The following is a 23,964-nucleotide window of genomic DNA, read 5'->3' on the forward strand; positions in this document are numbered from 1 at the left end:
ATTCCAAGGTGATATACTCACATGTCGGGGTAAATTGTTACTGGTTGGTGGTTTGGGCTTCTGCAAGAGGTATGATTCAGGTCTTTGATTCTTTGTGTGCCTGGGTTTTTCTTTGCATACTGACTGGGTCCCAAAAGCAAAAAAAAACTCTAAAAGGACACACTAAGAGGAAGGTTTAGTACCCTCTACAGCCTAGCCCAGAGAGGCTGCTTGGGCCAGTGGTTCTCAACCTTCTTTTTTTTTTTTTTTTTTTTTTTTTTTTTGGTTCTTTTTTTCGGAGCTGGGGACCGAACTCAGGGCCTTGCGCTTCCTAGGTAAGCGCTCTACCAATGAGCTAAATCCCCAGCCCCGGTTCTCAACCTTCTTAATGCTGTGACCCTTTAATATAGTTCCTCATGCTATGGTGATCCCAACTATAAAATCATTTTTGTTGCTACTTGTTATGAATTGTAATGTAAATATCTGATATGTGATCCCTATAAAGGAATCATTACACTCCGAAAGGGGTAGGTTGAGAACCACTGACTTAGATTATCTCTGACAAGCTTGTTCAGCCTCATCATGGCTGAGACTATAGGTTATGGGGTATTTAGCAGTAGTAACACAGGCTTCACTAGTTACAACTCTTTGTTTCTAGATACTGCCAAATGTTCCCAAGGGAACAGCCATTCTTGAGTGTAAACCATCGATGTTGTTTGTGGTACATGTACTATGTCTTCCCAGATTTAAGGAAACACAAGATACAGGATGTTAGATTTCAAACGTGGTGCCCTTAGCCCTAACCCTGTTACTGTACAGGCAATTCTGCAGGCCTGCGAGACAGGGGCGTGGCGGTTGCTTACATTATCATCTGTCATTGTCAGGTGTGCCAGGGGTGTGTGCTGCAGATAAAAGAACTCTCCAGCCACCCAAGCTCTTCCTCCACCTCCTTCCCTCTGTTCCTCCCTCTCTTCCCCTGTCCCCTCTCCCCCATGCATTTCTCTTCTCTGCATGAATGCCCTCTCTTTCTCTGTCTCCCTGTCTCTATGCTGATTTCCCTGACCTCATTCTCTGAGACCAGTGAACCCACCTGAAAGCTACCCCCCAATAAACCTGTTTTTATACTTTCAACTTGGCTTGAATTGGCTTATCATTGGTGGAGAAAACCTATTACAGAAACCAGCTAAGAACACATGTATGCCAAGAAATGTAATTGCTACTGTCAGATAGGCATGCCACAGTAACCCTTTCACTACCATTATGGACTGCCTTTGTCCTCCCAGTTTGCCCGTGGAACACTGGTTCTCAGAATGATGGATGGCATGTGGAGATGAACCTTTGAATGGCAATTAGGTATTGAAGTTAGGCATGAGAAGAGACATCAGAGGACTTGCTCATGTTGCCTGTTGATTTCTGTTTCTTGTTTCCATTTTTGGTCTCTGTCTCTCTTCCATGTAAGAACACAGCAAGGAGGTGTTCATCTACTCACCAGGGAGTGGGTCCTCAGAAACTTTTGGCATGTTGACCATAGACTCAGCCTTCAGGAAAACTGTGAGAAATATATTTCTGTTTCTTGCAATTACTAGGATAGAGTATTTTACTGTAGTGACCTTAATTAAGTAAAATTCTAAAGGGTATAAAAATACATTAATTTTGGTAGCATTTTTATGCCAGCTATTTAAAATGAACCCTAATTATAGTATTGTCTCTAGTTACAGAGAATTCTCATCTCATTTATCAATTTAAGAACATAGTTCATTCTCATTCTACTGTCTTGACAATTTTGATGTCTTAGTCATGAGGAAGTTCTTTTAGTCGATCTAATTAAAACAAACCATCAATTTGCATTTGTAAAAAAATAGAATTGACAGTTTACTGGTTCCTTATTTCCAGTGTATAAGGTCACGATATGTTGATATACTACCATTTAATTAAGTTTTCAATTTTCAACTATTTAATTTTGCTTCCAGTGATTAAGAACTGAATTTGTTTATTTTATTGTTTAAAATTAAAATTACATTTTTGAATATATTTGCTATGTGTACATGTGTGTGCTTTGGGCTAAAGTGAGCACGTGTTGGCCCAAGAGCAAGTTGAGGGAGTCAGTCCTTTCCTTCTATTATGTGAATCCCAGGGCTTGAACTTGTGTCTCAGTTTTGGCAGAAAGCACCCTTGCCTGCTGTGCCATGTTGCCAGCCCCCTGCTCTGCATTGCTTTGCCGTCACAGAATGGATAGTCTCACTGTTCTATGAAGCACAAGTGCTCGTGGATGTTTCTGTCTTATAACATCAACATGAACGAGTGTTTAGATGTTTATCTCCTCAGTGACGGGAAATCGGAAGTTTTCAGAATCCCAGTTTAAGAAGTAATAGGAAGTAGCAATTAAAACAAAAAATCAGGCCTTAAAGCTCAAAACCGTTTTAAATTATCATGTAGAAATATTCCCTCCCACAGATCCATCCCATAAAAATGCCCTATACCATTTCCTCTATAATCCTTTCAGAACTACCATGACAACCCCTGAGGAAGGTTTGGAGGGCTATGGAATGTGGGCTTTTCATTCTCAGATTCATTTTATAAAAAGATCTTAAAAGGATGTGACTTCACTTGAAAATTTGTAAAGACTTTCCATAAAAACCTATCTCATGCCTTTGAAAATTTAGGCTGCCTAACATTTACTGAGTATGTATTATGCAGATGTTTCACTAATTGTCTGTTGAGACCCTATTGATGTACTTACTGTTCTGATCCCTATTTTGCAAACAAAGGAACTCGTATTAGGTCAATCACTTCCTTTGTTATTGGTAGAGCCCTAGTAAACCCAAGGAGTATAACACTGGAGCTGTGGGTCTTACCACTGTGCTAGACTTCCAACAGTGATGACTGTCTAAATTGTACAACATTTTTGGACTTATGGGTTGGGAGTGGTTACCGCCAGGTAGGCGAGCATTATTTTATCCATTATAATCTGTACACAGACACTGTCTCTATGCTTAGAGGCTTAAAACCATAATTGTTTCTCAGAGACAGCAGGGTTGGTGAACTTGTCTGCGCTGATTTGTGTATTTTGAGGAATTTGCTGGAAGAACTTCAAGATGGCCTCATTCAAGTGTCTGTTAGTTGAAGTTGGCTATTGGCCAGAGAGCATCCTAATTTCCTTTCTGCCATCTATTATTGCTATATAATATCCTTTTTACTCATATATCTGTAGGTCGGGGACTTAAGCATGTAAATGACTCTTTTCCACTCTACCTGGTGCAGACTGGGGCGCCAGGCTTACAGCCATCTAGTACTGTGGGATATAAGATGATCTCAGTCATATGGCCATCTCTGGCACATTAAAAAAGACAATTCAAAGGACTATCAACTTTTTGGATTCTTGTGGTAATGGTGAGGTTCATGCATAGGCCAGAATCCTTGATTTTCATTCATGTGGCCTTTCTTTCTCAGTTTCTCCCCCCCAAAACCTGTCTTTATGACCTTGTTTGATGTAGCCTATACTCCTTTCCAGGGCAGCTGAGTTCCAAAAGAACAGCAGCAGACTTCCTTAGATCTCAGGTTTAGGCTCAGACAATGCTCCCTTCCTTCTTTCTGGGTCAAAGCAAGGCATGAGGCTACCCCAGAGTCTATTACGGTCAAGTGAACGTTTTGTTTCTTGCTAAGAGAAGGAACATGCATGCATGGAGCTGAGAAGAACTATAGAAAGCCATTGTTGCAGATGTGTACCAGAGTGTTTGAGCAAAGGTGAAGAACTGAGAAGTTGGTATTAAAGAATTGGTCTAGACTAGCGGCTACCCAAACAAAATTGCCTCTAACAGCCGAAGGATTCTGTGTAGGGAAAAGCAATGTATATGAGAACGCTCAAACATTTCTTTCAAATAACAAATCAAGCAGTGGAGGACAATCTAAGGTCAGTGTTGAGAAGTAGGGAGAATATGTTCCGCAAATAGCATCTTTATTCTAGACAGCTGTGGATGGTCAATCAGGAGCATTGGGATCCCCTGCACTGAAGAGAATGTTCAGTGGTTACATAGCAAGCATCATGAGGGTCCTCAAGTCTTCTCCAAAAGTATTTAGTCCTGCTCAGATAAATGTAGAATGTATCCTCCTACTAAAGGGATGAGATCACAAAATATCCCTTCCATCACCAAAGCTTGGGAAGGACCCAGAAACAGATGGCCAGGCAATATGGAGACTCTAATTAAGGAGAGAAAGCTGCAGGGCCACCAAAATAGACGGAGACATTGTCCCTTAGCCATAACTAAGGCACTGTAGGCATTCCCCAGATTGTTTTGGAGAAAAATAAAGCCTCATTTCGTGCCAGCACTATTTATATGCTTCACATGGAATCCTACTGCTTCCAGTGCTTTTTATTGTATATTTATTTAACTTAAATGCTTGTTTCATGATGCTTGGGACTGAGTCTAGAGCCCACATACATGCTAGGTGAATGCTATACCACTGAGGTATACCCCAACGCTCCCTTTATTGGTTTAACTTTTTTTCCACATGAATTTTTTTTTTTAATTTTTACTCTTAAAGGCATTGGAGAACTTCCAATAGTCATGACATTCATGATAGAATGAAAGTGGCAAAAGTTAATAATCTTATGCTTTAAGTATTCTGGGCTTTTTATATAGACCCTCTCTAGTTCTGTGGGTTAGTGTTATCATGGCAACAACAATAGTAATCATAAGGGGGTGATATTTAGAATAAATATTTAATGTTTCTACAGTATATTTACATTTATTATTATTGTTTTTGTCTTATTCTCTCTTGATGGTAAATCTGGATTTCCTATTGATCGTGGACCTCTGGATAGCCTGTGGAAAAAATCATAAATCAGAAAACATAAATGGTGTCACTGTTGTCACAAATTTCTTATAATGTTTGGGCTTTTTTTTTTTTTTTGCTTCCTTTTCTAATTTAAAGGCTCACTGTTTTTAGTGAAAAGCAAAATACATTGTGTCTGGGAGCCAAAACTTAATTAGAATTCATAAATGCTAATTTCCTCTTTCTTCTAATGGCAGCCATTACTTGTAGTTCCTGTATGTGCCCCCATTAGCACACAACATGAAAAGTGATAGCATTACTGGTTAATTAGCCTTAACATTTAACACTGTGCTTGAAGATTGCTCAGAGCTGTTAAACATCAGTACACACCAGTAGATTCACTTACAGTACTAGAGTCCGGATGTTAAGTACTTCCCAAAGGCCCAAGTGTTGGAACTTTGGTCCCCAGGGAGGCAGACTTAGTGGGGGATTTGGGGGGAAGAGGCTTTGTAGGGCACAGTTCAATCCTAGCCCCTTCTTTTGAGGCGAGAGACGCATTTCTGTTCTGCCATGCGCTGCCTTTGGGTTCCTTTGCTTCATGCCCACCGTGAGGTGAAGCCAGCCTCCGTCTTCCCAAGTTGATACCCAGACGTTCAGAATGTTAGAGAGTTGTCTACCACAGAGGACAAGAGAACTTTGTTGGCCATTTCCGTGGTGGCCTCTCTGGGTAGGCCATGTAGCCGCTGCAGTGTGCCTGTGATGACAGGTCGCTGACACCGAGGAATGTTTGTGTTGTACAGAATAGGCCCAGGACTTAAAGACCAGAACCGGCAGAGGATACACCAGGACCAAGTTTCTCAGCAAAAAGATTTATTTGCCTCAGAAGGTCAAAGATCACAGAATAAGAGACAAAGACAGGAGACAGAGGACAAGGGAGAAGGAAAAAAACAAAAACAAAAACAAAAAAACAAAAAAACAAAAAAACAAAAAAACAAAACAAAACAAAAAAAAAACAACAAGGGAGAAGGGGAGGGACATTTGCTCCACAGGACAAAGGACCTCCTGTGGATATAGAGGAGACACATGTGGCCCATAGGCAAATGGCAGTTTATAAAGAAAAAAAGAGAAACCTCCTGTTAGGATGAGGTGCTTAATTTCGATCAGGCATGTTAATTAGGTGAGCCAAAAGGGAACGTTTGACTGCAGAACTTAAATACTTTGAGGGCTGGACCATAGCCCTTGGTGACTAGCTTTAGGATTGTGCCCTAATGGTTTTTAGCAAGGGAGAGGCAATGGGAGGACAGCCAGGCTTGCCAGAGCTGTGTTTGTCACACTCAGGCAGCTAGAGTCCCTGCTCCTTTTGCTTTCCGTCATTGTCTTAGGTAGACACAGGTGTGAGAACACTCTGTCCAGTAGACTGTTAGTAGGTGGTGTACGCTCTTAATGAGCCAAGGAAGTGAGACCCAGCTTTCCTCTTGTGCTGCAGCTCAAGCAGAAGCCTCCTGGTGAGGACAGGGAGTCACTGGATGAGCATGGTGTGGAGGACAGTTGCTGGAAAGGACTTTGTATGAATGAAAAATAAGCATTTTTTTCTTAACAACAACATTCGTTGTTGTTAAAACACTAAGGTTGAGGTGGTGATTGTTGTTGCAACAAAGTCTAAGCCATTTTGACAAACAGACACACTTGTCCTAGGTTTCCTTCTCTTGCTCAGGTAATTTACAGATGCCTCACAACTGTTTCAGTACAGGCGAGATTTTTCTTCTGCAGCCAAGAGGTATGTGGATCTATGATGCCGTATGGGCATGTGTGTATTGTTTGACACAACTATTCTGCTTCTTCCTCCTTTTCCTTCTAACAACAAACGCAAAACAAGACCGCCCCCAAACATAAACATCGCAGCCCCACCTCCAGACAATAGTCAAGATGCTGTCACAGACTGCTCATTGAGGAGCACCTCTGCTTTTCTTATGTGTCTTGTTTTGTTTTGAGACAGTGTGGGCTGGAACTCACTGTGTAGACCTGGTCAGCCTTGAACTTGCTGTAGTTCTGGGCTTGCCTCTTCAGTGCTGGGGTTACAGTATGAGCTACCTCACCCAGCTTTCGGGGCATCCCTTTTAGAAATTAAATGAGATGTTATGGTCTCTGTCCGAGTACTCCCCATTTGCCACCAACTTGTCCAGTACTGTTAGTGTCACTGTAAGACTCGAGAAAAGCCCACTGAGTCATGTGTCCGGAATATCCCCCTCACAGAGACACAGAGATAGAGATCGAGGTAATAAACAAGAGGGTTTTCTAGTCCAGTGCACTAGGGTTGTTCTGCAATCGGGGCAGAGGTGACCTTCAAGAATAAAAGGCACATACTTTTTATACCATTTTAGGGGTACAAATTACATCAGCAAGGTTACAGTTTAAACTTATTGGCTAAGCATATTGACCTTTAAATCTATTGGCTAGTAAGTATGGCAAACATTCAAGCTCCGACAGGGAGATATCTTTGGCCCTGTAGAGGAGCTAGTGGGGAATCCTGCCCCTATTGAAGTTGTGACACTTCTAGAATGGGGTGTTTACCCAGCAAATTCTTGTGCAGCTCCCAGGCGGGAAGTTCCCGACGCCTGATGTTTTCTAAGATAGCTTTTGCCTGCTTGGTCCCCACATTCCACATCACAGAAGTGACTCTACCCTTGTACCCTGGGGAAATGGGATGTGGGTATAGAGTGCACCCATTGGGTCCTCTTGGTGTTCCTTGCCTATACATGCACACATACTAATGCTCATGTTTATATGTAAGGAACTCGTGGACTTGAATACTGCTTACTCTGTATTAAATGGTAAGGTTTGCCGTGGTGATAAGTGTGTGTACACATAGTTCAGTTTGCGGTGATTAGCCCATCCCATGAATATACCATATTTCCATTCTCTTTCCCCGTAGAGGTTGCCATTGCTTCAGTCCCTGTAGGTAGCATCTGTCAGACACCTATGCAAAGAGTTGCTCTCAGGACCAATAGGAGCGATGGAGATGGGGTTGTCGAGGCATAAGAAATAGGGATTTTTGGTTTTCCTTGATGCTGTCACAGGATTCTTTTTAAAAATCATTTTAAAATTTTTGACATAAGTACAACATAATTACATCATTTCTCCCTTCTTTTTCCTCTATCCAAACCCTCCCATATACCTTTGTCATACAATTCTTAAAGCAGCAGATCTGTGTTTGTCAGGGGAAGGTATTTGTAAAGCCTGTGTTTTGCATAACTTGACCCTGTGACCTGTTACAGACCAAGTTAGTATATCGTACCCACTTGTGGACAGCTTCCAAGATGCCCACACTGGTCCTGGATGATTGTGTTTTACAACACTTTCAAGAATCTTTCTTTCTTTCTTTCTCTCTCTTTCTTTCTTTCTTTCTTTCTTTCTTTCTTTCTTTCTTTCTTTCTCTCTCTCTCTCTCTCTCTCTCTCTCTCTCCCTCCCTCCCTCCCTCCCTCCCTCCCTCCCTCCCTCCCTTTCTTTCTTTCTTTCTTTCTTTCTTTCTTTCTTTCTTTCTTTCTTTCTTTCTTTCTTTCTTTCTCTCTTTCTTTCTTCTTCAAAATACATATCTGTGGGTCTGCATTTTACCCTGCTGTCAGGGTGTGAGACACACTGCTGGAGAGGTGAAACAGGGGGAGCGTGTCTAACAGCATTTACTCAGTGTTGCTGCTGCTACTGCTGCTGCTGTTGGGTGCAGGGCTTTAGGGAAGCGCCAAGACACCACTTGGGGGGGGACACAGCCTAGGATGTGGGAGACCAAAGCTGGGTTTCCCTGACTCCTGGGCATCCAGTCACTGTTGGAAACCCGCACAGAAGAGTTGGGTATGAAGGATTGGGGGTCCACAGGCCTATGCTGGGGCTGGGACCAGGTGCTTCCAAACTCCAGGACATCTAGGTGCCCTGGGTCATGAAGAGTTGGGAGTGGAACTGGGGCCCCGTAGGCTGAGAATGATGATGAGCTCAGGGCCGGGGAAATGGGGAACTCACGCTTCGCTCTTCTGTAAAAGTCCTTAACTTAGTGGTGGTTATCTGGAAGCGCAGAGAAGCCTTAGAGGAGACTTGGGCTACAACTCTGTAGGGGAAGGCCTTCTTCATGTTCCCCATGGTGGTTCTTGATGAAAGAGACAGTCCATGTTTATTAATACCATTTATTGACTGTTCATCATGGAAAATGGATGCGTACCAATTCCTCAGGGTGGACCAAAGATTAAATACCTTTTGCAGGGAGGAATGTCTGGGAAGGGAAGCTTATTGGCTAAACCCTCAGTGCCTCTAGATACCTCATTATCGTGGAGAACTCTGTTTTGAGCTACGTGACCACAGGTCATGGTTCCTTATGTAGAAAATTCGGCACATGTTCCAGGCCAGGATTCTAGCCTACCATCTCAGGTGTCTCAGAAGTCTGATGCACAACGGCAGCTTCATTGACCCAGGCAGATTCAAGGAGATGGCAGGTCAGTCTCTGTCTGGCCTGCGGCATCAATTCTTTGACCCTTTTGCAGAGATAAACCTGTAGAGTATTCACAGCGTCAGAGCAGACCCCCAACAGGGCGATGTCTGCATGGGGTGGGGGGTGGGGTTGGGCAGTGGGGGAGGTGGGGAGTGGAATGGGTAGGGGTGGGGGTGGGGGCTTGGGGAGGAGGAGGGTGTACATTAAGCCTGTGACAGTTTGCTTGGGAGCAAGGGTGTTTGAGGGATTTAGTCCTGGAAGGCTCCTTTAAGTGTGTTGTATTAAGGAAAGCAGAGGAAAGAGTTGAGGATTTATCTGCTTTGGATGGCCAAGGAAGAAAATACCTTGTTCATTATGTCTGGGATAGGTAGTAACAGCTTGTCTGTAAAAGGAAACTGGTTTGTCAGTGTAGTTGGTTTGACCTGTTGGAGTAGATTAAATATGACTTTTGAACCTTAAGAGAAATTTTAAACAAACTGAAAATTTTAGGGCAATTTTAGGTTAGAAGGCATGAATTCGAGGAGAAAATTAAACATTTAAATAAAGAAGCATGAACATTTTGGTGTTAAGGGTTTCAGGTATGTTTTTTCGAATTCTCAGCAGCAGGATCTTATCTGTCGTTGTTTCTCCGTGGGCTCTTGTTGCCTAGGTGGAGGTTGGAGAGGACTGCTCTGTCACACTGCGGCTGTGTGCTCTGGCAGGCAGGTTCCAACCCCCATCTTGTTTTGTCTAGCCTGGTCTGAGAGGGAATGTGGGCCTGAGGGAGAAGGGGGAGTGAGAAGGGGAGAAGGGGTCGGGGGAGGCCGGCCACGAACAGGTGGATAGAGAGGGGAATCAGAGGTTTTGTTAATGGTCTGTTGGGCTTTCTGGATTTGGGTAGGGCGGTTAGTGTCTTAAGCTCCGCCCGAAAACAAAAGGGAAGATGGGAGAGCACCTGTTTTCAAAGTGGGCAGGCCTTTGATGGGCCCCTGATGGGCCTTTGATGGGCCTCTGATGGATCTGGAGTTCTGGTGTGGGTTGGAGTCAGTCGCTAGTTGGGGTAACTTTCAGCTGGCTGTACCCCACATTGTAGGTTCAGGTATCAGTCTGTGTACTGGGCACTATCCGTGGAGATCTCTGGCATAGCAGGAGTGACCAAGCGAAGGGGAAAGGGTGTGAGTGCAGAGAGCTGCCCGTTGCTGCTGCTGCCCTGAGATGCTGGGCTACACAGGGCGGAGCAGGAAGAACACAGAGGAGCTTTCTGTGGGGAAAGTTTTGACAGAGGTTCTCTTCCCAGGGAGTGTTACAGTTCTTATAAAACAGATGCTCTCAGACGATGGAGTAATTCTCACACACCTTTATTCCTTCTGGATGGAGTCTTATATCCATTTTTTGGAGTGGTTTGGGTTTGACAGCAGATGGTTCCTATTGGCTGGGTTTAAGATGCTAGGGATGCCTCATTTGCATGTGGAGGAGCTTGGGGGCACTGCCCCTATGTGACTGGTAGTCACAATTCTCTCCTTGGGGTGCTGTGGTCACATGACAGGGGGCCTCCTATCATTCCTTTTTGGGTTCTGGGGCTTCAACCAAGCTTAACCTTACCAGATTTCCTGGCATAGTCCATTGCCTCAGAACTCCTTTTCTTGTTATAAGGGAGGGGTGTCTGAACCAAGATCTGATTAGTAGTGATCTTTGCAATGATACTCATCTGCTGCTTTAGAAATTGGATGAGGCAGGGTGCCAAGAGAAGCAAGGGTAGCGTGGCTCGTGTGGAGCCAATGAGGGGAAGAGACCAGGCTACCAAGGCGTCTTCCTAGCCAGAGTTCATCAAAACCCCGTGGGGTCTTGGTCCCAATTTTGTCTGACTTGTTGGCAACATTCATCTTGAAATAGGATTTCCCATTCCAAAAACATTGGGCAGGGAGGAACTGCAAATATTTCTCCAGTCTTGGGGCATGTTTAGGTTGGCAATACGGCTCTGTAGGGGAGATTTTCTCCAGGGTGCATGGGTGCCATCTTCCTTCACTGCCTGCCTCAGCTATTTTACGTCTGAGGCTTGGAATGGGTACCAGTTGAGTGGTTTAGTTCAATTGGGGTTGATATTAACAGAGAATGCTCAAGTGTTTTGGGATTCTTGTTCCGTATTGGAGTCCTGAGTAGCATAGGAGGTGGGGCTTGTTTTGCAAGGGAATCACAAAAACTACAAAGTTATTGCATGGTAGATGGTTTATTTAGTGTTTCCTCTGAGGGAAAAGGAGGCAGGGGTGGGTAGATAGACTTTAGTTCCCTTATTAGTTGGGTAAGGGCTGTGAGATCTGAAATAGGGTGGTCTTTAGTACCTTGATCTTTGGGCTCATCTGACTGAGGGGACTCAGGGGCTGTGTTGTTCTTAGCCTGTCTATCAGCCTGTCCTATGTTAGAGGTCCCTATGCATTGCAGCTAAGATCAGTAAAAAAAATCATGGGAAGGGTTTTTTCCTTCTTGGGTATCCCTGCTTCAGGTGAGAGAAGCTTCTTGGGTCCATGAGTCAGGGCTGTAATTATGATGATTGGCCGTGCATGGAGCTGTCTGAAGGACTTCTTCCCAAGACAAGGAGGCTTGTTTTTTGGTAATTTTTATTTCATGGGATTTTAGTTGGGTACATATCTCCCTGGCCTGGGGTGGGGGTGGGGGTTATGTGATCACCAGTTGTCCATGACAGAAAAGAGGAGAAATGTCTTGTCCAACAGAAATGTTCCCTTGGCCTATAGGCTTTGGAGGATTCCAAGAGGTCCAAAACGCTAAGTCTTCTAGCATATTTAAGTAAGAACTGGCAACCACCCTGTGGCTTTTAAGTGGCTGCTGAGTTACCAGGATTTTTGTATTTGTTTTAAGGAGAAGTTAGAGAATCTTTGCCAACACCCATTGTAGGCTGTCAGGATTTAGACAGGGGCTAGAGGGACCTTCAGTTAACCCCAGAGAGTAGCTCTGGCCAGAAGTCTTCAGTTGTCCCTTCACCTTGCCCAAATCCACAGCAGCATAAAAGTACAGATTGCTTGTGGCTCGAGTTATGTGTAGGGCTCACCTTCCTGTAGTATCCTTTGTAGTGCATTCACTGAAACAATTCCAAAAGGAAGAAAGAACTGGGAGTTACTTAATCCTACCATAACTACTTCCCAAACATTGCCGCTGGAAGTGGCTGTGAGCTTGTTTCATACGCGGAGTCGGGCTATGTTACTCTCCAGTTCTCATTTTCTTTTAAAGGAACATGTGACATAGTTCTTTAAGACCATACGACCTGTGTTTGCTTTGGATTGGAGTTTCTTCTAGGTTTGAAGCCGAGAGGAAGGGAAGAGAGAAAAGGGAATTAACAGAAGACTGTGCTGCATGCTAGATCTAATCTTCTCATCTCATCCCAGGACACAGGGCAGCCATGCATTGCATGATAAGGTCATCACTGCAGAGTGCCAGGGTCTCCTACATGACTTACTTTCCATCCACATTGCCAATATTTCACTGGGATTCTTTCCTTACCCCCATCTTCTGTGGAATCCAATGATCATAGAGGGTTTGAAGATGCAGAAGGCATGATATCCTGTCCTCATCAAAACCTCAGTGAATCCAACAGAGAAGAAATCTCTTCTGATGTGGACATCTGCCATCCATCTCAAGAGACACAGAGTCTTCTGAAGGCCCTGTTTTGGGATGGGCAGGGAACTTACCATGGAGCCAAAAGTCCAAGGGTAGAGATGAAGGGACGTGCCCTGACGGGATGAAGCAGCCAGGGCCAGGGGGTGTGGTGTGCTGGGATGGTTCTGAGTTCTCCCACATCTGAAGAGGGGAGAAAGGGTCAGCAGATATGGAAAGGCAAAAATGAAGGGCCAATATTGAGTACTAAATCTGCATTCAATGTGGAAAAAGAGTTATCAAGGCCTGTCTGAACCCAATGGGAGTGCCTAAGATAGATATAATGAGGATCAGGGTCCCCCAAAACTTCACTTAGCCCAAGGAGCATGCATGTCCTAGTTAGAGTTACGATTGTTATGATGAAACACCATGACCAAAGCAACTTGGGAAGGAAAGAGTCCCTTTAGCTTATAATTCTTCCTCATAGCTCATCATCAAAGGAAGTCAGAACAGGAACTCAAATAGGACAGGAACCTAGATGTAGAAACTAATAAGCAATGGAGGGAGCTGCTTACTGGCTTGCTCATCATCTTTACTCAACCCACTTTCTTCTTGGACCCAGGACCACCAGCCCAGGGCTTGCACCATCTACAATGGTCTAGGCCCCCTCGCATTGATGAGAAAACGGCCCACAAGCCCTATCTTACAAAGTCATTTTCTCGATTGAGGTTCCCTTCTATCAAATGACTCTGTCCAGCTGACCTAAAACTAGCCAGCACAATGTGTTAGTTCATTTTATGCTACCTGAAGCTAGCCACTGTATCAAGAAGTTTACTTAGCCCACTGTATGGAGAATTGAAAGCCTGAAGCAGGAAGCAGAGGGATTCAAGAGCCAAACTCTCTATCACAACAACCCATTCACTGTACAACATGAGCACCCATGTCCCCTGAGGGCCAAGCTCCAGTGCACTTACACATTTCCCTAGGTTCTGCTTCATTAAGATTCTATGACTACATGGGTTCAAAGCCTCCAGTTTACAAATTCTTTTTTTTTTTTTCCGGAGCTGGGGACCGAACCCAGGGCCTTGCGCTTGCTAGGCAAGCGCTCTACCACTGAGCTAAATCCCCAACCCCAACAAATTCTTTAGGAACAAAGTGGAATGTGTGGTTCAGAATGTGGAGCTGACTCCATGGCCATAAGACCCGAGTTAGGACACGTGGAAGAGCTTCATGGTCAGCTCCATGCTGAAGCTCTTTATTGTTTCTGAATAGGCAATAGGTCCAGATACTTATGGAGTCTCTGAAATTTGTTCCTGGGCTCTTAGACAGAGCAGAAATACGTCTTCCCATGTCGTGATGCTTGGATGTGCATGCAGGCTCCTGAGTGCCCTTGAGTGCTATCTGTGAGTGCATCAAGGCATAAGGGCTTATTAGGTAGAGGTGGGACCAGGAAGCAAGAGGCTTGGGTAATGCTCTGTTTTAGTTAGGGTTTTATTGCTGTGAACAGGCACCATGACCAAGGCAAGTCTTATAAATGGCAATATTTAATTGGGGCTGGCTTACAGGTTCAGAGGTTCAGTCAATTATCATTAAGGTGGGAACATGGCAGCATCCAGGCAGGCAGGGTGCAGGAGGAGGTGAGGGTTCTACCATCTGAAGGCTGCTAGAAAAATACTGGCTTCCAGGCAGCTAGGATGAGGTCTTAAAGCTCACACCCAAGTTGCCGGGAGTGCCTACACACCTGAGAGCAGAGGTAAGACCAACTTTTCTGTGCCAATTGACTTGCCTGATGGCATCAGGACACACAAAGGCAGAAGTCCTTTGGAACAGGACACTTCTGGTTTCTAGCTGTGCCCCGAACTGACCTGAACTGATCCCACAGTGCCACAGACCACCCAGGGGAGTGTCAGCAGAGGGACCAAGGCTTGGATTTCAGGTAGAGAATGGATTCGGCATGACAGACAGACACAAACTCGAGATGTGTGCTGCTGCAAAAAGCTTTACTTCTTGGCATAGATTTAAGCAGTTAGAACAGGTACACCATAATTGGCGATCATCCAGCTCTTATTCATCACCCCACCAATGTCCCTTGCCAAGAGAAAAGCAGAATGTACAGTCCAGGAAACAATTCTCAGTCTCAAACAATAGTTTAGAAAACTGCAGTTATACTGCCAGACTTGTGGGCACCAGGTATGCATTCATCATTTACCTTTGTTTTAATAAAGTTTAAATTCTATATTTATGGCCCCTCAGAATAGTAAGGAAACTTTTGTAACCATAGTTAACTCTTGATAAGTTTGTTCAATTTGTTGGAACTTGTCTATGATCTTTTTAAAAGAATTGTTACTGTTTTGAATCATGCTAAACAAAACTTATCCAAAAGGGGGGGAAAGGCTTTTCTGGAACAGTCATGTTGTTAGTAACTGTAATTAATTTCTCTCCTATTTACTGGGAGCTAATGGATACAGCAGTTGAATTCATCGCAGCCGTTGAGTTTATCATGATGGTGTGAGACGTTTCCGTCTCTGAACTTTCAGTTCCTGAGACATCTAAAGGTACATGACCATCTTCCACACTGCTATATTCTTTAAATCAGATATTGTTGACAGGCTTAGTTATCAAGATCACCAAGGCTAGAACACAGAAGGTACCTCCACCGAAAGCATAGACCCTGGTCATCATCTGTTTGTAGGGAGACTGCCAGGGACCTCCAGGAGGCCAGCCATTCCAGGCACAGGCCTCTGTTCTGGATAGAAACGAAGCATAAGAGCTTCATGTCACAGACTCTACTGGAGTGGGTGTGGCACCACAGCTCTCTGTAGCCAAATCCCAAGGGGGAGAGAGATGAACTCCCAGAAGTGCGGCAATCCTGAGACCTCAGGACGGACCACTACTTCTGCCCACCTCTGCCTACTTCTGCCCACTTCTGCCTACTTCTGCCCATGTCTTCCCACAATCCTGGCCCAAGAAGAAACTGCAAAGTATTTCTGGATACAGGAAGATAGAAGTAGTCAGCTGCAGGAACTGGCTGGTTTCTGGTTGTGCCTGGAACCAAACTGAACCAGTCACAGCTCCCTGCACTCAAATCCCATGGGGGGAGAGAGCTGGATCCTCAGAAGTGCCGACACTCCTGAAAACACAGAATTGACAAAAACTTTCTGCCCATATTCCTGACCCAAGAGGAAATTGCATAGTGCCATCTGTACCCCTGGGGCAAAGGGATCTAGGAGCAGTCATGGGCGGGACCCTTCAGGTTTCTGCCTGCGCTGAGAGCTGAAAGCCAGTTGCCAAAAGCACCTACACACCCAAGAGCAGAGCTCTCTGTTCCCAGACCTGGCAGAAAGAAAACAGCTCTACAGGAGTGCTGACACACAGGCCTACAGGAGGCCTTTCAGAGTCAAGCCACTTTCAGAGTCAAGCCAACACCAGAGACAACCTGATGTAGAGAGGTAAGCACAGGAACCTAAGCAACAGAAACCAAGATTATTTGGCATCATCAGAGCCCAGTTCTCCCATCAAAGCAAATACTGGACATCCAAACACACTGGAAAAGCAAGATTTGGATTTAAAATCACATTTTATGATGATGATGGAGGACTTTAAGAAGGACATAAATACTCCCTTAAAGAAATAGAGGACCACGCAAGAAAACAAATAGAAGCCCTTAAAAGGGAAACACAAAGATGCCTTAAAGAATTACAGGAAAATACAACCAAACAGGTGAAGGAAATGGACAAAAGCATCCAAGATTTAAAAATGGAAATAGAAACAATAAAGAAAGTACAAAGTGAGACAACGCTGGAGATAGAAAACCTAGGGAAGAGATCAGAAGTCATAGATGCAAGCATCACAAACAGAATATAAGAGATAAAAGAGAGAATTTCAGGGGCAGAAGATACCATAGAAAACATTGACACAACCATCAAAAATAATGTAAAATGCAAAAAGCTCCTAACCCAAAACATCCAGGAAATCCAGGACACAATGAGAAGATCAAACCTAAGGATAATAGGTATAGAAGAAAGTGAAGACTCCCAATTTAAGGGCCAGTAAATATCTTCAACAAAATTATAGAGGAACACTTTCCTAATCTAAAGAAAGAGATGCTCATAAACATACAAGAAACCTACAGAACTCCAAATAGATTGGACCAGAAAAGAAATTTCTCCTGTCATCTAATAGTCAAAACGCCAAATACACAAAACAACGAATTTTAAAAGCAGTAGGTGAAAAAGGTCAGGTAACATATAAAGGCAGACCTATCAGAATGACACCAGACTTCTCACCAGAGACTGTGAAAGTCAGAAGATCCTGGACAGATGTCATACAAACTCTAAGAGAACATACATGCCAGCCCAGGTTACTGTATCCTGCAAAACTCTCAATTAACATAGACGGAGAAACCAAGATATTCCATGACAAAACCAAATTTACACAATATCTTTCTACAAATCCAGCCCTATAAATAGATGGAAAAGCCCAACACAAGGAGGGAAACTACACCCTAGAAAAAGCAAGAAAGTAATCTCCTTCCAACGACACCAAAAGAAGTGAGACACACAAACACAATTCCACCTCTAACAACAAAAATAACAGGAAGCAACAAGCACTATTCCTTAATATCTCTAAACATCAATGGACTCAAATCCCCAATAAAAAGACATAGACTAACAGACTGGATATGTAAATAGGATCCAGCATTTTGGTACATATAGGAAACATATCTCAGAGAAAAGGACAGAAACTGCCTGAGAGTAAAAGGCTGAAAGACAACTTTCCAAGCAAATGGTCCAAAAAACAAGCTGGAGTAGCCATTCTACTATCGAAGAAAATCGACTTTCAACCAAGAGTTATCAAAAAAGATAAGGAAGGACACTTCATATTCATCAAAGGAAAATCCACCAAGATGAACTCTCAATCCTAAATATCTATGTTCCAAATACAAGGACACCTGCATTCATAAAAGAAATCTTACTAAGCTCAAAGCACACATTGTACCACACACAATAATAGGTGGAGATTTCAACACCCCACTCTCATCAATGGACAGATCATGGAATTAAACAGAGACATAGAGAAACTAATAAGTTATGAACCAAATGGACTTAACAGATATTTATAGAACATTTCATCCTAAAAGAATATACCTTCTTCTCAGCAATTTCTCCAAAATTGGCTATATAATCTGTCACAAAAGAGACCTTAACAGATACAAGAAGTGCTAATTCCATGCATCCTATCAGATCACCACACACTAAGGCTGGTCTTCAATAGCAGCAAAACGACAGAAAGCCCATGGATACATGGAAGTTGAACAATACTCAATGATAACTTGGTCAAGGAAGAAATAAAGAAAGAAATTAAAGACTTCTTAGAATTTAATGAAAATGAAGGTACAACATATCCAAAATTATGGGACACAATGAAAGCAGTGCCAAGAGGAAAACTCATAGCTCTGAGTGCCTCCAAAAAGAAACAGGAGAGAGCATACATTAGCAGCTTGACAGGGCACCTAAAAGCTCTAGAACAAAAAGAAGCAAATACACCCAAGAGGAGTAGACAGCAGAAAATAATCAAACTCAGGGCTGAAATCAACAAAGTAGAAATAAAAAGGACTATACAAAGAATCAACAAAATCAGGAGCTGGTTCTTTGAGAAAATCAACAAGATAGATAAACCCTTAGCCAGACTAACCAGAGGGCACAGAGACAGTATCCAAATTAACAAAATCAGAAATCAAAAGGAAGACATAACAACAGAATCAGAGGAAATTCAAAAAATCATCAGACCCTACTACAAAAGCCTTTATTTAAAAAAAAAAACTGGAAAATCTGGAGGAAATGGATAATTTTCTAGAGAAATACAAGGCACCAAAGTTAAAACAGGATCAGATAGACAATCTAAACAACCACATAACTCCTAAAGAAATTGAAGCAGTTATTAAAAGTCTCCGAACCAAAAAAAGGCCAGAACCAGATGAGTTTAGTGCAGAATTCTATCAGACCTTCGTAGAAGACCTCATACCAATGCTGTTCAAACTATTCCACAAAATAAAAACAGATGGAGCGCTACCGAATTCCTTCTATGAAGACACAATTATGCTTGTACCTAAACCACACAAACACCCAACAAAGAAAGAGAACTTCAGACCAATTTCGCTTATGGATATTGACACAAAATTACTCAATAAATTTCTTGCAAACAAAATCAAGAACACATCAAAACAATCAGCCATCTTGATGAAGTAGGCTTCAACCCAGGGAGCAGGGATGGCTCAGTATATGGAAATCCATCAATGTGATCCACCATATAAATAAACTCAAAGAAAAAAAACCCACATGATCATTTCATTAGATGCTGAGAAAGCATTTGTCCAAATTCCACACCCCTTCACGGTAAAAGTCCTGGAAAGATCAGGAATTCAAGGCCCATAACTAAACATAGTAAAAGCAATACACAGCAAATCAGTATCTAACGTCAAAGTAAATGGAGAGAAACTTGAAGCAATTCCACTAAAATCAGGGACTAGACAAGGCTGCCCACTCTCTCCCTACTTATTCAATATAGTTCTTGAAGTCCTAGCCAGAGCAATCAGACAATAGAAGGAGGTCAAAGGGATACAAATTGGAAAGGAAGAAGTCAAAATATCACTATTTGCAGGTGATATGGTAGGATACATAAGTGACCCCAAAAGTTCCACCAGAGAACTACTAAGTCTGATAAACAACTTCAGCAAACTGGCTAGATATAAAATGAACTCAAACAAACCAGTAGCCTTCCTCTACTCAAAGGAAAAACAGGCTGAGAAAGAAATTAGGGAAATGACACCCTTCACAATAGTCCCAAATAATATAAAGTACCTCGGTGTGACTTTAACCAAGCAAGTGAAAGACCTGGATGACAAGAACTTCAAGTCTCGGGCTGGAGAGATGGCTCAGTGGTTAAGAGCCCCGACTGCTCTTCCACAGGTCCTGAGTTCAATTCCCAGCGACCACATAGTGGCTCACAACCATCTGTAATGGGATCTGATGCCCTCTTCTGGTGTGTCTGAAGACAGCTACAGTGTACTTATATATAATAAATGAATAAATCTTAAAAAAAAAAGAACTTCAAGTCTCTAAAAACAGAAATTGAAGACCTCAGAAGATAGAAAGATCTTCCATGCTAATGATTGGCAGGATTAATATATTAAAATTGGCCATTTTGCCAAATGCCATCTACAGATTCAATGCAATCCCCATCAAAATTCCATCTTAATTCTTCATAGAGTTAGAAAGAGCAATTTGCAAATTCTTTTGAAATAACAAATACCCAGTATATCGAAAACTATCCTCAACAATAAAAGGACTTCAGGGGGAATCACTATCCCTGAACTCAAGCAGTATTACAGAGCAATAGTGATAAAAACTGCATGGTATTGGTACAGAGACAGGCAGATAGACCAATGGAACAGAATTGAAGACCCAGAAATGAACCCACACACATATGGGCACTTGATCTTTGACAAAGGAGCTAAAACCATCCAATGTAAAAAAGATAGCATTTTCAGCAAATGGTACTTGTGCAATTGGAGGTCAGCATTGAAAAGAATGCAGGTCGATCCATTCTTATCACCCTGTACAAAGCTTAAATCCAAGTGGATCAAGGACCTCCACATCAAACCAGACACACTCAAACTAATAGAAGAAAAAGTGGGGAAGCATCTGGAACACATGGGCACTGGAAAAAATTTCCTGAACAAAAAAAAAAACACCAATGGTTTATGCTCTAAGATCGAGAATCTCAAATGGGACCTTGTAAAACTGCAAAACTTCTGTAAGGTAAAAGACACTGTCATTAAGATAAAACGGCAACCAACAGATTGGGAAAAGGTCTTTACCAATCCTACATCTGATAGAGGGCTAATATCCAAAATATACAAAGAACTCAAGACTCCAGAGAGCCAAATAACCCTATTAAAAATGGGGTGCAGAGCTTCCAGGGACTAAGCCACTACCTAAAGACTATACATGGACTGACCCTGGACTCTGACCCCATAGGTAGCAATGAATATCCTAGTAAGAGCACCAGTGGAAGGGGAAGCCCTGGGTCCTGCTAAGACTGAACCCCCAGTGAACTAGTCTATGGGGGGAGGGCGGCAATGGGGGGAGGGTTGGGAGGGGAACACCCATAAGGAAGGGGAGGGGGGAGGGGGATGTTTGCCCGGAAACCGGGAAAGGGAATAACACTCGAAATGTATATAAGAGGGGCTGGGGATTTAGCTCAGTGGTAGAGCGCTTACCTAGGAAGCGCAAGGCCCTGGGTTCGGTCCCCAGCTCCGAAAAAAAGAACCAAAAAAAAAAAAAAAAAAAAAAAAAAAAAAAAAAAAAGAAATGTATATAAGAAATACTCAAGTTAATAAAAAAAAAAAAAAAAAAGATGGAGACAACAGAGGAAGATGATTCCAACCCAGGCGGTCTAGATCAATTTTATCTTGTCTAGGTGGGCGGTTTCTATCTTTATTAATTGGCAGTGATTTTATTCTATGAATGTATTATGGATTGAATATTTAACGTGTAAATCTTTTTGTTGGAAAAAAATGGGGTGCAAAGCTAAACGAAGAATTCTAAATTGAGGAATATCGAATGGCTGAGAAGTACCTAAACAAAGAATTCACAGCTAAGGAATGCCAAATGGCTGAGAAACACCTAAAGAAATGTTCAACATCTTTAGTCATAAGGGAAATGCAAATCAAAACAACCCTGAGATTCAACCTCACACCAGTCAGAATGGTTAAGATCAAAAATTCAGGTGACAAAAGATGCTGCCGAGGATGTGGGGAAAGAGGAACACTCCTGCATTGTTGGTGGGATTGCAGACTGGTACAACCATTCTGGAAATCAGTCTGGAGGTTCCTCAGAAAATTGGACACTGCACTACCTGATGACCCAGGTACACTTCTCCTGGGCATATACCCAAAAGATGCTCCAACATACAACAAAGACACATGCTCCACTATGTTCATAGCAGCCTTATTTATAATAGCCAGAAGCTGGAAAGAACCCAGATGCCCTTCAACAGAGGAATGGATACAGAAAATGTGGTACATCTACACAATGGAGTACTACTCAGCTATCAAAAACTATGACTCCACGAAATTCATAGGCAAATGAATTGAACTGGAAAATATCATCCTGAGTGAGTAACCCAATCACAGAAAAACACACATGGTATGCACTCACGGATAAGTGGATACTAACCCAAAAGCTTGAATCAACCAAGATGCAATCCATAGACCACATGAAGGTCAAGAAGAAAGATGACCAAAGTGTGGATGCTTCACTCCTTCTTAAAAGGGGGAACAAAAATAATCATAGGAGGAGATGTGGAGGCAAAGTTTGGAGCAGAGACTGAAGGTGATATACAATCACCAAGATTAGATAAGATTGATGAAGCTAAGAAATGCATGCTGACAGGAACCGGATATAGTTGTATCCCGAGAGACACAGCCAGAACATGTTAAATACAGAGGCGAATGCTAGCAACAAACCATTGAACTGAGAACAGGACTCCCGTTGGAGGAATTAGAGAAAGGATTGAAAGAGTTGAAGTGGCTTGCTACCCCATAAGAACAACAATGCCAACCAACCAGAGCTCCCAGGGTCTAAACAACTACCCAAAGACTATAAATGGACTGACCCATGGGTCCAACTGCATATGTAGCAGAGGATGGCCTTGTTGTGCACCAATGGAAGAAGAAGACTTTGGTCCTGCCAAGGTTGGACTCCCCAGTGTAAGCGAATGTCGGGGGTGGGTGGGAAGGGGGTGTGTATGGGGAAAGGAACACCCTTATATAAGAAGGGGAGGGGGATGGGATACGGGGCTTATGTCTGGGAAACTGGGAGATTAACATTTTAAGTGTAAATAAAAATAATCCAATTAAAAAAAAAAGACTCACACCCACAGTGACACACATACTCCAACAGGGCCACACCTCCTAAATTTGCTACTTCCTATGCTGAGCATATACAAACCATCACATGCTCCCTCCTACACAGACTCTTCTGTGCCTACCCCTACCCCCCCCACCCCACACACACACACTCACTTTCTCTACTACATGGAACTCTGGCCTCTTTTTTTCTCTGTAGCACACACAGAAGAACGATTCATCACTCAACAAATTTGTGCTCAAGCTGCTGCCTTGACAACATCCAGGAACCTTTATGATGATCGCCAGCAACTGGAGATAATGTTTTCCACCAGCTCCGCAACGAGGCGCACCGCCTCTACATTTCCTTCAAATGATGAAGGACAAAGGTTTCCCAGAGTTGAAGGTTTCTCCAATATTCCCCATGTACAGAGATCCCTGACAGATAGTTCCGATTCCTACAACCATTAACGAAATAGTGATCTCCACGGGATGTCAGCAGTTCCTAACACAGCAGACAAGCAAGCAGCTTGAATGGATATCTATGTGGCTCCATGCTGCTGGCTAGTGAAAGGGTAGCTCGTTCCTCATAGGCTCTGTCTACGAGGAAAGTGTCAGGAGGCACCTGCCACAGTGAGCACTCAGCAAATGTCAGTCATCGTTGTGTGTTGTCTTCTCCCTTCCTGCTCTCTTCTTCCTGTCCCCTTCCTTCTTCTCTTCATTACTATTTCTTTCCGTCCTCTCCCTCCTCCTCCCATTCTTCTTTTGCTCTTTTTCTTATCCTCCTTTCATCATCTTCCTTTCTCCCTTTCCTTCCTGAACATTGCTTTCCACTATCTACTCCACACTATGGCATTGTAGACAAACCAGCACATCTCAGACTCTAGTGTGCATGTGAATGATGTAACAACCTTGTTAAAATTCAGACAGTGACTCCAAAGGTCAAAAGGTGGAGGCCGAGATTGCATTTCCAACACTGTCTGCTGCAAGTCAGATGAGTACTGTGGTGACATGTCCTTTTAGTATTTCCAGAAACAAAGTGCCCTTGAGTGTGTTCAAATCCAGTAATGTTTCTTCCAGACCCTTAGGTAGCAACTTGCTCTTAGGAAATAGAGTTCCCTACTTCAGCCTGTAAAGTCTTCTGCTGCTTCCCTGAAATCAAGGCATTTGTCACATAGCATGGGGTTCCTCCTGGTTGTATGGAGTTTGTATCCAACATGTTAATATTCCCTTACACAAAAC

The sequence above is a fragment of the Rattus norvegicus genome, chromosome 5, assembly GCF_021556685.1.
Source record: "Rattus norvegicus strain SHRSP/BbbUtx chromosome 5, alternate assembly SHRSP_T2T, whole genome shotgun sequence".
Taxonomy (NCBI): domain Eukaryota; kingdom Metazoa; phylum Chordata; class Mammalia; order Rodentia; family Muridae; genus Rattus; species Rattus norvegicus.